General features: G+C 41.1%; 1 protein-coding gene across 5 annotated transcripts in view; it reads left to right on the top strand.

Moving 5' to 3' along the window:
- Window positions 1-14,803, top strand: part of disp1 (dispatched homolog 1 (Drosophila)) — a 166,995-nt gene that overhangs the window by 94,177 nt on the left and 58,015 nt on the right. The window contains exon 1 of one of the 5 annotated variants that reach the window (XM_049590636.1): window positions 5,183-5,478. The exons of 3 other annotated variants lie outside the window; for them this stretch is intronic. The gene's annotated coding sequence lies outside the window, so the exon portion shown is untranslated. Of the gene's footprint in view, window positions 1-5,182; window positions 5,479-5,522; window positions 5,581-14,803 lie in introns of those variants that run through there. One more of the 5 variants, XM_049590640.1, reaches the window with a different exon arrangement.

Raw genomic sequence — 14,803 nt, 5'->3', positions numbered from 1 at the left:
AGAAAACAACAACAAACTAAAACATGTGTGAGACATATGGTTCCTCGTGAGTGCTAACTCAAGCTTTCCTCATACACTTTATGTGTTTTTTCATGGGATTTACAGTATACAGCAAAATGGCAGAAAAGAAGTTGAACCTACAGGGCCTCCTATTCCTAAATTTGAACAAGGGTATCTTGGTTCTCATTGGGGTTTCAGCCATTCTGCAGCCCCCCTTGTGGGAAGACGTCAGGGGGCTCAGTGCTAATCGGGTGGGAGATGTCCGTCCTCACCGCCAAGGTGTCGAAGGGATAAAGTTTCCCTGGTTTCCGCATCTCAGACGTACAGAAGCCAGGGAGCAGTGTGAGCAGCACTGCCTGAGAGCGCCTGTTGTGCTTTCTTCCTCATTCTTTCATTCACGCAGTCAATTACAGTCACACCTTTTTCTCTTTGTCTTTGTTTATTCAGTTATCCACAGACACTCACTTAATTCCACCTTTTTAATGCCCCCTTTAACTTCTTCACTTTTTCTTTTATTGCCTGCCTTCTCTGTCTGGTTTACCAGACATTATCATATGCAGAGGTAGCTGCAATGCTCTGAGGGCATCTAGGATTACCTGCTGCCTTCCTGCGCATGTACATCAGAGCATATTACAATCCAGCATCTGATGGCTCTGCTGTTAGATCATTGTTAATGTGCTTTCAAATCACACAGTTGGATCATGTTTGAACTTCGGGACGAAGGACGCCTTTTGTGGGGAGATTTTTTTCCCTTCCCTGTTTTCTCCTTTTCTGCAGCTGTTTGAGGTTTTATGTCTCTCTCTTGATCTTGAGCATAAAGAGAAAACAACAATTTGCTGTTTGGGTTGCATGTCTGCCTTGTGTGCCACATTTGCTTCAGTTAACAAATCCACAATGAAAGGGAATGAAAGTTATTCTAACCCCCAAATTTGGAATTAGCTTTGGAAAAATGATTCCAAAGCAAGTTTAAAGACACATTAAAGATTATTTTTGACATGTCATGCCAAAACCTTAAATGGTTTCAAAACATCTCGTCGTCCTCTATCCTTCTCTCCCTCCCTCTTTAACTGTTCCTCCCTCGTTTTTTTGTTGTCCGCTAAACCTGTCACTTTGATGAGTTGTGTGCAATCATCCCAGGGGGCGCTGGGCTTTCACCAGGGCCTCCGTCCTTCCTGGTACAGTGCAGACTTTGATGTGGTTCCTTCTTTAGCTCCATGCGGGCAGGCCTTGGCTCTGGCTAGCTGAACCCAAACTCGGCTTCTATAATGCTTTTTAACACCATGTATCAGCTTAGTGTTCATCTTGGTGGAGGTAGGACGCTGGACAGTAGTGTTAGTGTCGAAATTCCTTTGTGTTGTTTCAGAGGAAGGCATCATTGTCCTGAGCTGACCGGCCACATGACTACCATCAGTGGGCCGGTGATGGACTGTGTAATAATTCACAGGCAGCACCCACAGGGCCCTGAGCTTCAGCAGCATGTTCTGAAGTATGTTTGGGTCCTGAAAATAATCATACTAAGATGTTTCTCAGAGGCTGCGGTCTGAAGGCAGGCTACTTTGGTGTGTTGTAGATTCTTGGATAATGGTAGTAATATAAATCCAGAATTAGAATAACACCAACTGCAATAAATGCCAATCAGTTTTGCATGAATACTGTGGAAACACCACAGATTACATTATAACTGACACATTGAGAATTGAATTTAACGTTCACCCCAAAATCAAGCTAGATTGACTTGGGGCAAAATTATTTAATTGTATGGCTCTTCTAGATTTTCGAAATGTTACTGGACCAAATGGATCAAACCCTAATAGTGAAACTAGTGTTTTTGCAGGGATTGTGACACTCAAAAAATGTATCGACTGATTTACAGACATCTCTCCCACAATGTAAGTCTGTGGGAAAAAGTCTTATGGGCCCCATGGCATCATGTGAGGGACCCAGATGGTGTAATTCCACTTTTGGCCACTATTACCCTTTTTCTACCAATATGGATCCCACTCTGTTCCAGTTCCTGCACCTAAATTTGAACCACTGAGAGCATTTCGTACAAAACTACAATGTTCCAGAGCCCAAAAGTTGGTTTTAAGCTGGAACCAAAAAGGAGCAGTTTTTCCTTGACCTGAAGTGCGAACCATGATGTCATCAGTGAGCATGTATAATTCTACAGGTTGGAAAGAGTGAATGGAGAAGTCAGCAATGTCAAGTCAAGCAAGAAATTGTCAAAGAACGTGCAGTGGTCAAACAAAGTGGACAAACAACTGTAATTGCAATATAACTGCAAAAGTTCACAGTTTATTAGTGTGATCCAAGATTTTGCTACTATTGATTACTTGTGCACTGTGCAACGCTTCCACTGATGACAAATCCTTGATCACAATGTTTCCACTCAAAACTAGTGGAAACTCTGGCTGGTTCACTAGATAGCACCTAGGTTCCAGATATCATGAGCGGAACCAGTTCAAGAACCAGAGTTAATTTGGTGGAAAAGGGGTATCAATGAGATTGTCTTGGTGCTCTTCCAGGGGGCTTGTGTGGCGCGATGATAGGGTTGGTGGGTGTACTTCAGTAGACAGAAAATAGTTCCTACATGAAACTGCTCACAACAAGGTCTGTGGATTATCTTGAGTATCCGTGTCATGATTTCTGGAAAGACACATTGCTGTTGAGTTTTCCAGATGTACTTTTTGGCGCTTTAAACACCACAAGCCAAGACCATCTAGTTCCATTATATTGGAGGGAAAGCAGACATATCTATGGCCAATATCTTTAACACTCACCAACTCACTCCAAAACAATCTATACTGATAAACAGCACTACAGGTAGAAGGAAAAATATTTATTTTTGATTTTGGGGTGAACCGTCCCTTTAATTTCTTGTCAGACAAAAGCAAAGCACAATATAATACGATGAACTCCATACAACTTATTAGTACCAGGTTATTATTATTAGAGACAACTACAAAGAACTAAATGGCTGAGGCTTTGCCTGGCCCCGGGGCCAGCTGTGAGAGAACGCCTCACTACTGCAGATGATTACAGCTTGCTATATGAACTGTGTCCTAATCCTGGTGGACAGCTGAAATTAAAGCCAGGTACGACCCTCAGCTTTCCCAGCATTCCCTGTGATAAACCTCCTCCCCTGCTGAGAAGAATCAGTTGTTTGTGAGGACATGCATCTCCAGGAGAGTTCTCAGTCTGTAAAGATGAGGTCTTTGTTTTCGCAAATCAGGGACCACAGCTGAAACTAAAAGATTGAGATGGCATACTCTGATTAAGTTAAATATGATTTCTGCATTGTGCCCAGCATGAGTTTACAATTTGTGTTTGACACACAGTCCTATATAAAGACAGGCATTGTTCCCTGGCTTTGCAGACACTGTATGTGTCATGTAGACTCTTACATAAATGATCCCTTTCACAATCCTGTAATCAAAGACAAAACAAAAGTCACTTTACTCTAAACTACAGTTTATGATACAGTGGGCAATAGAACATGAAATGAATACAAACTTACCTGATCACATTTATCACGATTCACATGCCCTGCATTAATTGCATTAAGTAATGCCTTTAGTTATATGCCTAGGTTTTGTTAGTAGGTTGAACTGATTTTCTTAAAAACTGCCATTTGACATGAGCTGTGTCCTTAACCTGGAAAAGGGAGTTAGTTGTATATTCTAAAATAAAAATAATAAGTTAAGGATGTGTTGATGTGTACAGTTGCACCCCCTCTGAGGTCTGAATGAAACCTCAGGGCTGTTGTTTCCTTGGGTGGGGAGGTAGAGAGTAAAGAGAGACTTTTAAAGCAGTTATTAAAGTAAACCTAGAAGAGCAGCCAAGACGCCCGAACAGTAATCTGTAATTTAAGGATACTGATGTGTTAAGAACGGGTGTGGCCTTATTAAGGAATTATGTGGTAGAATTTCAGATAATTAAAGGCTGTTTACTATCTCTGTGATCAGGGTTGTTGAAGCCAACTTTGGTTGTTTCATTTATAAAATAAATGTCATATGATTAATGCTGTAGGCTACCTAAACTCTCTTTAGTGTGTGATAACTGGCTGGTAAAATGATGTTATCTTGAGACTAGCTAACTTCGTCACTTCGTTTCATCTAGGACATGATGTTGAACCAAGAGAGCATTGATTAAAGGGTCAAACTTATTCAAAATAAATAAATAAAGAAGAAAAGTTGTTGTATTGACCTTTATGTTTTAGCTATTCTTTGCAGTCGAATGCAGAATGGGGTGGGTTGGGACAGGTGGACAGTCAGGACAGTGCCTTTTTAGCGAGTGATACCCCTTTTCACCAGAATTAGCGTGTGTAAATGGTTCTTTTAAACACGGGTATACCCCCCAAAATTGGCTATAGACTGCTTTCCCATTGCCAGTGGACCAGAGCTGTATACATGGCTCTGCAGCAGATGAATATGGTTATGTGTTTGTGTGCGTATTTGTGCACCTGATTTTGGTATCAAACACTGACACCTTTTGCAGCAGTATGATAGTGCCAGTGGGTCAGTTTGAAAGTCCCCATAGGGTGGGAGGTTGGGGCAATGGGTGGGTCTGTTCTGGCTTTTATTGCCCAAACCTAACCACTTGCTTTTGTTGCACAAGAAAATCAGTGTTTTGCCCATGTTTTATTTTTATTTTGAAAAACACTGTTTGCATCTAACACGAAGAAACTGTATGCTACATTTCCTATGAACTGTATTTCAAAGACACAATGCATATAACAGGTGGACACGCATCCCAGAATAGGAGGATACCTAGCCCATCATATGTAGACGTGAAAGTCCACAGACCGAACTGCGATATTTGAAGAGCTGGGAAGAGAACTTGTTGGTCTTGTAGGCCTATCTGTTCAGCAATCATATTATTTTTCATATTATTTTTACTATTGTCAAAGTAGATGGTTAATTCAAAAATGTCCCAACCGCCCCCACTCTCCCCTACTATATTGTTCATTGAATTGTTAAGAGTCCAGTGTCTAGCTATAGCTTTGTTTTGTGCTGCCTGTTGCCTCGGGTACCATTTGCTAAGTTTTTCAAAATGTTGTGACAACGCGCATGAGTGTTATCTTGGCGCGTGCCGGCGGTGCGGCAGTGAGCGGGTTAACGCAGACGGTGAGACTGTCCTATCAGTGCTCTACGGTGCAGTCCCAGCCCACCGCCTCCTGCCTCCGTTCCTCCGGAGAGAGCAGGGAGCCGTGTGTGTGTGTGTGTGTGTGTGTGTGTGTGTGTGTGTGTGTGTGTGGCTGTTTGTCATTCTGGCAGGACACACTCCCAAGAGAAACAGCGCGCTCTCCCCAAGACTTGTTGTTTCCTTCTCGGGGTGTAGAGTTTGTTTAACAGCGCTTGCGGATATTTTGACTGAAAGCGAAGGATTGTTTTATTCGTCTTGGTGGTGACGAAGCGCCGCGTGCTGCAGATCCCACCGGCGATAACGAGCGCAAAGCACCGGGAGACACAAAACACGGTAGGTTACTACGAACACTGGTTGCTCTCCACACGGGGTTGTCTGCTGCTCTGTCGGTACATTTTCTTCGGACTTCGGTGACTCCCTTAGACAAAGAGCTCGGTGAGTTCGAGTGGCAGTGTGCGTTAATGTGTTCAGAAGTAGTGTGAACATAGGCTAAAGGTTTTGGAGTTGTGTGCCGTTTGGGTCCATGCGTCTCCGTCGATGAGCGTCAGTGTGTCTGTCCAAGTGCTCAGGTTGGAAGCAGAGAAGCCGGATGTCAAAATTGCTTAATATGTTTTTCCTTCAGCCCTTAATGGATATAGTTACACTGAAAGGGTGCAATAATGTTTCAGATTTGAATGGTAAAGTAGTGGATGATAGGTATGTATCAGCCTCTAGTAAAATCTAAGTCTGCCTCATACAACTTTTTGTCCTTATTAGAATATTAATATCTCACCTGCCTGTTACAATAAGCCAGTTATCATGATGTGTAGGTTTGCTATTAAATGATTTATGTCAGCCATTAAAACGTATCCAAACTATATTGAAGTGAGTTTACCGCCATAAATATATTATCTGTTGTCTTGTGTTTTTTTTTTTTTATTGTTTTGTGTACAGACGCAATGTCACTGATGTAAATTTTAGGTGAAGAAGTCAGTTGCTTTACTCTTCCTGGAAAGACTGTCTCCATTAACTGGTGACAGTCTAAAGCAGATCATACACCTTTTAATATGTATAAACACATTGGAGCATCTTGTGCTATTTTGAAGTTACTGAATAGAAGGAATGAATTTCCCTGATTCTAACATTTCTTACTTAGTTGTCAGTCTGATGATTATGTTGGACACCTGGGCTGATGGAATGATAAAATGTCAGGTCGACTTGCTGCGTTCACCTAATTTACCATGAGCCTCGCTGCTGTAGCCTTAAGCCAGCACCGTCAAATTGGTATATTTAATAGCCCAGCTGTGAAAAAGCACCCAGAGCGGGTCGGATCTGTCCAAAATCTCTCCTGACAACCACAAACATGTCAAAGAGTATGTGTCCTAGAGCCATGTCTAACACGTGAGTACCCAGCAGGGACAGCTCTGCTTGTTGTTGTTGATATTATTATTATTATTATTATTATTATTAGGGGTAATGTGATTATTAAGCATCTCTTGACTGATGCCTGGTAATTACTGCCTATTAGCCTTAATTAAAGGGATGCAGGATGCCTTGCCTTGTGCTGCGTAGCCGCCTGTCGCCCAAGGTCTCTTCGTCTCTCACACCCCATAATCATAAACCTAACATGAAAGAAGGCAGAAGAAGCGCTTCGTCATCACCTGCGCTATTCCAAACCGCTTGCCCTGGGAATTAGTACAGTTGTTGGTTTTTGGTCGACTCTTTTGGTTATTTAAAGGTTAATTGCACGAAATAATTATTCTTCGTGAGGACCTGTGGGGTGTAGCTATCCTTGCTGACACAAATAATCCCTCAAAGCTGCAGGCTCATTGTAAATATAAGAGGGATATGTCACTTCATCAAATTTGGAGGTCTAGACAGTTTGACCTGTCGGATGAAGTGGCAGTGATTATTTAGGATTCAGGGTCACCTGATTTCATGCATCCTCTTGATTTAAAGTTCAGGGCCAGTCAGAAAAAGTGAGCTTTTAGTCAGCCAAAGACCGTTTATACTCGTAAATTCTATGGTTCAATTTTGACATCTTTCCTTCTTGATTTAGTAGATTCAAAATGTTGATGAAAAATGTCCTTGGCTTTCCTTTTCCTTTTCCTAAAAGTTTTTCTGAAAGTTCATTTCTGCATGATTAAAGCACAGCAATGAAGATGTAATACATTTTAGACTAATCAGAGGATGAGGTAAAGAAATGAGAAAGGAGGTAAGGATGCATGGATTGCATCTGCTTATATTCTCCTTGTTGACTGCCATCTGCCTATCAGCAAATATAATGACATTCATCAGTGGCAGTGGCCGATGTTTTTCTGTTATGTCACATCAGTTTTGGGTAGGCTAAAAAGCAGAGCTCAAAACTAACACTGCCCCGTCATTGCAGGGGCAGTAGAAAACATGTCTGGCGGCGTCGGTGGCTTAGTGGGTAGAGCAGGCACCCCATGTACAAGGCTGTTGCTGAAGCGGCCCGGGTTCGAATCCAGTCCTTTGTTTGGGACATGTTTGCGTTCAAGCTGTGTTCAGTAAAAAATAGCATTGTGCAGAAGTAAACTATTATGTATTCATGATGTGATCAATTGTAAAATGTTGCTTTTGGCAAGAAATTTGAATAAATGTAACTGTTTGAAGGAGAAATCTGTTCATGATTTCTTAGAGAGGAAATAATGACAGTATAGTAAAAAGACTTTCAAGCAGTTATTTTTCTTTTAAATGTTTTTTTTTAATGTAAAAGCTTATATTAAAGGTTGTTACATAAATTTGTTTGAATTCATGCTCATTCAAAGGTAGTATAATGAAGGACCTAATTACTTTAAAACAATTCAATTAATTTTTATAGTGCAGATTTCTTAACTTCCCTAGCACAAAATGGAGAATGAATAACATCAAAAACAAAATAACAATATAAAAACAAAGGTATCGACTATCTGCCAAATTGTTATTTTAAACATCAGTGTCAGCTATTGGTCCAGTTGTCATTTTAAATATCGATATCGACTACCTGCCAAAATTATTATATTTAACATCAGTATCGGCTTTCGGCCAATTTGTTTTTCATATTCAGATTTAGATAACTTTATTAATCTCACCAGGGACAATCTCTCTGAACAGCTTGCCTTGCACACATACTATATCATACAGTAACATGTATAAACATACGTATCGGCTATCGGTCAAATTGTTATTGTAAACATGGGTTACGGCTATCGGCCAAATTGTTATTTATAGACATTTTTAAACATGGCTAGGGCTGTGCGGTATACCGGTTTGTTCCGAAAACCGGTATTTATTTTCGTTATGATATAAATTTTTCATATACTGCAATATCGGTGACTAGCCCAAACAACGTCCAGAACGTGCGCCGCGAGAAAGCGTTTCAGTGGGGACCCATTTCACCGCTGCACACCACAGACGTGCTAGAGCTGGCGAGAGTGAGAGCATACAGAAAAGTTTAGAGGTGAGAATGGCTGCCGGAGAGAGTCCTGAAAGCGAAGCAACTGTACACGTTGCTGAAGAAGAACACGATGACCCAGAAGAACTCAAACCAAAGAGCAGTGTTTCTCCTATATGCAACTAGCAGCAGCGCACCGGCGTTTACAATTCTCCTCTGTATCGCGCATGGCGGAGTTTCACGCAGATGTGCGTGCGCGCACACACCACACACACACACACACACACACACACAGAAATAGTAATTTTAACATTTGGATTTTCGATCGGCCAAATTGTTATTTTAGACATGGGTACCAGCTATCAGCCAAATTGTTATTTTAAACATCAGTATTGGCTATAGGCCAAATTGTATTTTAAACACTGGTATGGGCTATGGGCCCGACATTAGTATCGGCCATCAGCCCATCGATGTCAGCTATTGGCCAAATTGTTATTTTTAAACGTATCTGCCATTGGCCAATATGTTATTTTAAACATCAGTATCGACCAAAGTGTTATTTTAATCATCAGTATTGGCCAGACTGTTATTTTAAACATCAGTATCGGTATCAGCCCAGAATTTCAAAATCCTTGCATCCCTATTTTAGACAGACGAGAGGATGAGGTAAAGATGAGTAATTAGGAGGGTTCCTACTACTTAATACACTGCTCCTTTATCCCTTACTTGGTTGTGAGCATTACCTTTTACTCCTCTCTTCCAGTTAATTCCTACCAGGCTGCACTGCTGCATTGCTAATGTGCTTTAATTCAGTTATTCTGGCGTCTCTTTGATTAAGAACAGCAGCTACATTTTCATGGAACAGCAGAAGCATTTTTGTGACTTAGTTCCACTGGCTCATGGTGCAGCTTGGTCCAGCTGTCAGCTTTTATTTTGAAGTGAGACACAAGACCCTGCTTGTGTCCGCACAGTCTGCTCTAGATGTCTCACCTGCCTGTCAACGCTCTGCATTGGTACACACACACACTCTCATGTGCACACACACGGAGCCTAGGCTAAATTCCTTCAGACAGAAACAGCAGAAAGCACACTTGGGTTTACACTTAAACTACAGTATAGCATTAAACTCTATTCTCTATTTACTTCCCATTCTTTTCCACACTTGATCTCTTAATAAGCCTTGGTGTTTCCATCCAGCCTCTTTAAGTCCTGACAGGCTCTTGACAGCTGTGGGAGCCAGACTAATGACTTCATCTGGGTTCTCCTCACTACTCTGCTATTCTGAGCTCCTCAGGCTCCAGAGTTATTCTTCCTCTCCTCCCCCTTTCTCAACCCCGTCCTTCCAGCCACCTCTGACCCGACGGGGTTGTCATGCTCATGTTTCACCGCTCACTCATGTTGAGGTGTCACAGAGCGCATTGGTCACATACGCCGCATGTCTTTCGCTCAGTGTTGGATGGGAAAAACAGGCTAGTTTGATGGATCGCTTGGCATTCAAATGCAAGCACATCCATTTTTTGGTGAAATAGTCTTTCTGAGGTCATGGCTTGGTTGAAATGAAAATCTGTGTGTGTGTGCACACATTTCTTGGAAGGGTTAAGTAAATAGTTAAAGTAAAACTCTTGAAAATTATTGAAGTTCTTTAAAAATATAGATAATATTCATTGTCTGTCAGTTTTACAAATAAGAGACGTGACATCAAAGTCATTTTGAAGGGGCTTCAGTCATAATGACTTTGAGTGGCTATTGTCACAGTACAAAGTAATTGTTTTTACAGGTTACAGGTGCATTATTACAGCACTACAGTAATCAGTTTAGGTCTGCAGCATCTGAAACATTTTTTCACGTCATCAGCCTCCAGGTTAGGGTTTATCTCTTGATGGCATCGCAGATAGCGGAGTCCCTGCTCTGTCTTCATGCATCAAGACAGAGATATTCCCAATACGTGCTGATGCAAACTCAGATACGTGACTTTTAAAACTTCCACATAGGGAGAATAGAAATGCAGTGAGTATTGTTACATATTTAGAATGTCAGACACCAGCTGTTGTAGCTGTGATCAGAATGTAATTTTCAGACTGGGAGACTGTAGTCATTCTAAAAATTGTGCAACTAGGGCTGCACGGTGTATGCGGTAGACGGAAGAAATGATATAAATTTGGCCCACGGTAGAGATTTGCGCTCTACCGTCATATCGTTGATGACGTCATCGCACCTGCCTCAGTGTGAAAATGGCTGCAAGCATAGAGACAGCGGAGCAAGAGGAGCTGGTTCACGTCCATGATTTAGCGTAGCATGTGCAACATGTGTTGCTGGAGAACTTGTGAGTGAATGAGTTAATGTTTTATGAACAGCCCTGGACTTCTCAGGCTCTTTTAGCGACTTACCACTCAGTGAACTCATTCAGTGTCTCCTCTGGCAGCAGCACAGCGTCTCTCCCTCTCCTCTCTCGCCGTGCGCACATGGGAGTTGGTTTTCGGCAAGAGATTTTGTCTCAACCCAATCAATGTGACGCTAGGGGCTCCACAAAAAACTCCATATGTGAATGCGTGATAGTTGTGGTATGATAGCAGCCTGTCACAGGTTACAGCGTGATGATTAGAGGAGAAATGGCAGAGCATAAAGGTCCAGGTGGAAAAAACACAACTCAGTCATTTAGGATTTTGTTAAAAGAAGGAAATTACCTTTTGATATAGATCCCAGGGGACATTTTGCACCATAGAGTGCTGGGTTTTAATTTTGAGTTTTGAGATCTGCATTCTGCACAATAAATGCTCTAAAAAATACATTATATCTTTGCTTTTGTTGTTGTTGTTGTTTTGTTTTTTTTATCAATTTAGCTTTGCAAAGGGACTACAAAACCCATTCAGAAACACTTCTATTATAACTTTTACACTTAAATTTATACCACGATATATACCGTTACCGTGAAGGGATTCAATTTATACCGTGATATTTTAGGTCATACCGCCCAGCCCTATGTGCAACTCAATATGCTGTAATAATGTTCCATGGCTATTGTGTAGTGATTCAGGTTTACCTACAGTGGCTTCAGAAAGTGTTCAGACCTTTTCACTTTTTGCAATTTATTGTGTTGTAGGTTTGATTTTTAATGAATAAAATTGCAGTCTACACTTACTAAGAATGACAAAGTGAAAACATGCTTTCAGACAGGTTTGCAAATGTATAAAAAAAAAACAGAACTGTTTCTGAACTGTAAATACATTCTGCTTCTGCTGCGGCTTGGCTCTCTGCGGCCTTAAACTCTGAGGCATGTTGCACTTCTGTCCACATGTCATTTGGTGATGTCGAGGCAGGTATTTGGCCTTTGGGAGATTTGAATACTTAGTTTTGTAATATTTAATTGTCCTGGCCAGAGTAGAATGTATATTTAAGACATACAGCACTGTTAGCTCTTGTTCACCACACCACTTTCTTGACACTTTGACATTTTGTACAAAGCAGAAACTGACTGAAAACTAGTGGTGCACGCTTCTTTTAACCATGGAAAGAGCTTTTATTGACAATTTCTCCAAATCTGGAGAAGATGCTGGGAAAACATGGGGAGAAAGAGAGGAGAATGACATTAAACAAAGGTCCTTTTTTAACTACCTATTCAGCTTTCAGGAGGTTGGCCAAATTGGACCTATTATGCTCTTCCTTATTTTCTGTCATAATTCCCTCTCTTCCTTAATATTAGGGAAGCACTGACTGTGACATTCTGGTCTGATAGCTATGTATAAAATAACAATTTGGCACATAGCCAATCCTGATGTTTTTTGTAGTTGTTGTTTCTTTTATTCGTATGTTTTCCATTTTTTTGTTCCAGGGAACCAAAGAGAACTACACTATAAAAACAGTTTGAAAGTAATTAAGCCCTCTATCACATGACCTTTGAATGAGCACCTACTTCAGTCATACACATTTGTGAAACAATTTTTAGTATAACCTTCTTTCACATGAAAACCTGTTTTTTAAATAACTGCTTCAAAAGTCTTTTTACTATATATTAGGGGTGGAGAAAAAAATTGATACAGCATAGTATTGTGATATTTTTTTTTGTGGCAATATTGTATCATCACACAGTGCCAAGTATTGATTTTTTTATTACATAAATGATTAATATTACAAATGCAAATTAAACTTTAGGTAGCCCACTAGAATAATATAATAAATAGCTTTTTCAGTCCCCCTAGATACAGCACCAGTCAGAAGTTTGGATACACTTTCTCATTCAAGTAAATGGGAAAGTGTCAAACTTTTGAATGGTACTGTACATTGTGCTGCTGGGGAAAAAAAAGCAGCTTAAGTGAGATGAATAGACTGAAAACTTTGTTATTAGACATAACAGATGTTGAAAAAGTTTTCCTTTGGGGACATAATTTACAGTTGAAGAAGGGTAATACATCGCAATTTATTTTATCGCAATACTCAGATTATCGCAACAGACTTAAAATCTAAATAGTATTGTATCATGACTTAAGTATTGTGATGAGCGGGGCGTCGGTGGCTTGGTGGATGGAGCAGGCGCCCCATGTACAAAGCTGTTGCCGCAGCAGCCCGGGTTCGAATCCAGCCTGTGGCCCTTTGCTGCATGTCATCCCCTCTCTCTCCCCCTTTCACTCTTAGCTGTCCTGTCCATTAAAGGCAAAATGCCCCAAAAAAATCTTTAAGAAAAAAAAAAAAGTATAGTCATGATATCGTATTGGGATCCTCTGGTGATTCCCACCCTTCATATTACAATTTTGGATGTTCTCATTGAATGTGGCTAAAGATTCAAATAACGAGATAAACATGTAAAACTGATTCTGGCCGTCAAAACTTCAAGCTTTAGACTGTTCTGAATGCTCTCTTTCCAATGTTATCTTCTACAAGACAAGCCGACAACAGCATGTGAAGAATTTCTTTATATGATCTTTTCCTCTAGGCATGTGACAAGGCTTAGGCAGTATCTATTTTTTGATATCTTCATACCTATCTACAGTGGTGGAAAAAAGTTTTCGGACACCCCATGCATTTGTGAAATATTGCATTAAGAATCACTCTTAGGTCTTCAAGTGCAATTTCTTTTAGTACAGTCACAGCCAAAATACTAAATACATCCTAAATAAGCCATTAAAAACTTAAAATTGATTGGTTCCATAAACATACATAAGAAATTTTGAGTATTGGGTCATTTTGGTACCAGTGATGAAGGTCGTTCTTTTTATTAAAAGACACAATTTTTGTTGCCAAGCTTCGTGTCTACATAAAGCCAGCACATTTGAAAGTTCTTCAGACACAAAAATGGCTAAAACAAGGAACCTAACGCAGGAAACACGCCTGAAGATAAAGATTCTCAGCCAGGAAGGGTACAGCTGCCGCCAGATAGCCAGGAAGTGCAGAGGCAGTCCTTCAGCAGTTGGATACACTCTGCAGAAATACAGACGAACCAACAGCTTAGAAGACAAACCAAGATCTGGGCGTCCAAGGGTTTCTTCAGCAAGAAATGACCGCATCCTGATCCGCATGTGCAGGCAAAACCGCCGAATGACATCACAGGAGCTTCAGCAGCAGTGGTCAAACCAAACTGGTGTCCAGTGTCCCGACTTTTAGATCATGGCTTAAGGTCCTACAAGGCTATCAAGAAGCCCCTGATCAATGAGAGACAGAGGTTAGCCCGGCGTCGTTGGGCCCAGGCACACAAGAACTGGACAGCCAGGAATTGGAAGAAGATTTTGTGGTCAGATGAGTCCAGTTTCCAGCTTCATCTTCCTCCTATTAATGTGAGGGTACGCAGAAGGCCAGGCGAAGCATTATCTCCAGCATGTACAGTACCTACTGTCAAGCATGGTGGAGGCAGTATCATGGTTTGGGGATGCATGAGTGCTGCTGGTGTTGGTCATCTCACTGTCTGTGATGGCACATTGAATTCTACCAAGTATTGTACCATTCTCGAAACCCACATGCTCCCTTCTGCGCGTGCACTGTTCCGTCGAGGTAAAAACTGGATGTTTCAACAAGATAATGCCCCTTGCCACACATCCAAGGCCAGTAGAACTTGGCTGCAGGAGCACAGTATCCAGGTCTTAGAGTGGCCAGTTCAATCCCCGGACATGAGCCCCATTGAAAATCTGTGGTGGATTATCAAAAGGTCTGTTTCAAAGCATAAACCAAAGAATTTAGAAGAATTAAAAGCAGTAATTCAAGAAGAATGGGACAAGATTACCCCTCAACAGTGTGAAAGGCTCGTGGGGAACATGCCAGCCAGGATTAGAGCTCTACTACGTGCCAATGGCAGGACTA

This window comes from Epinephelus fuscoguttatus, linkage group LG11 (assembly GCF_011397635.1).
Source record: "Epinephelus fuscoguttatus linkage group LG11, E.fuscoguttatus.final_Chr_v1".
Classification (NCBI taxonomy): Eukaryota; Metazoa; Chordata; class Actinopteri; order Perciformes; family Serranidae; genus Epinephelus; species Epinephelus fuscoguttatus.
Note: the sequence above shows the minus strand (reverse complement) of the source record. Positions and strands in the feature narration are given on the sequence as shown.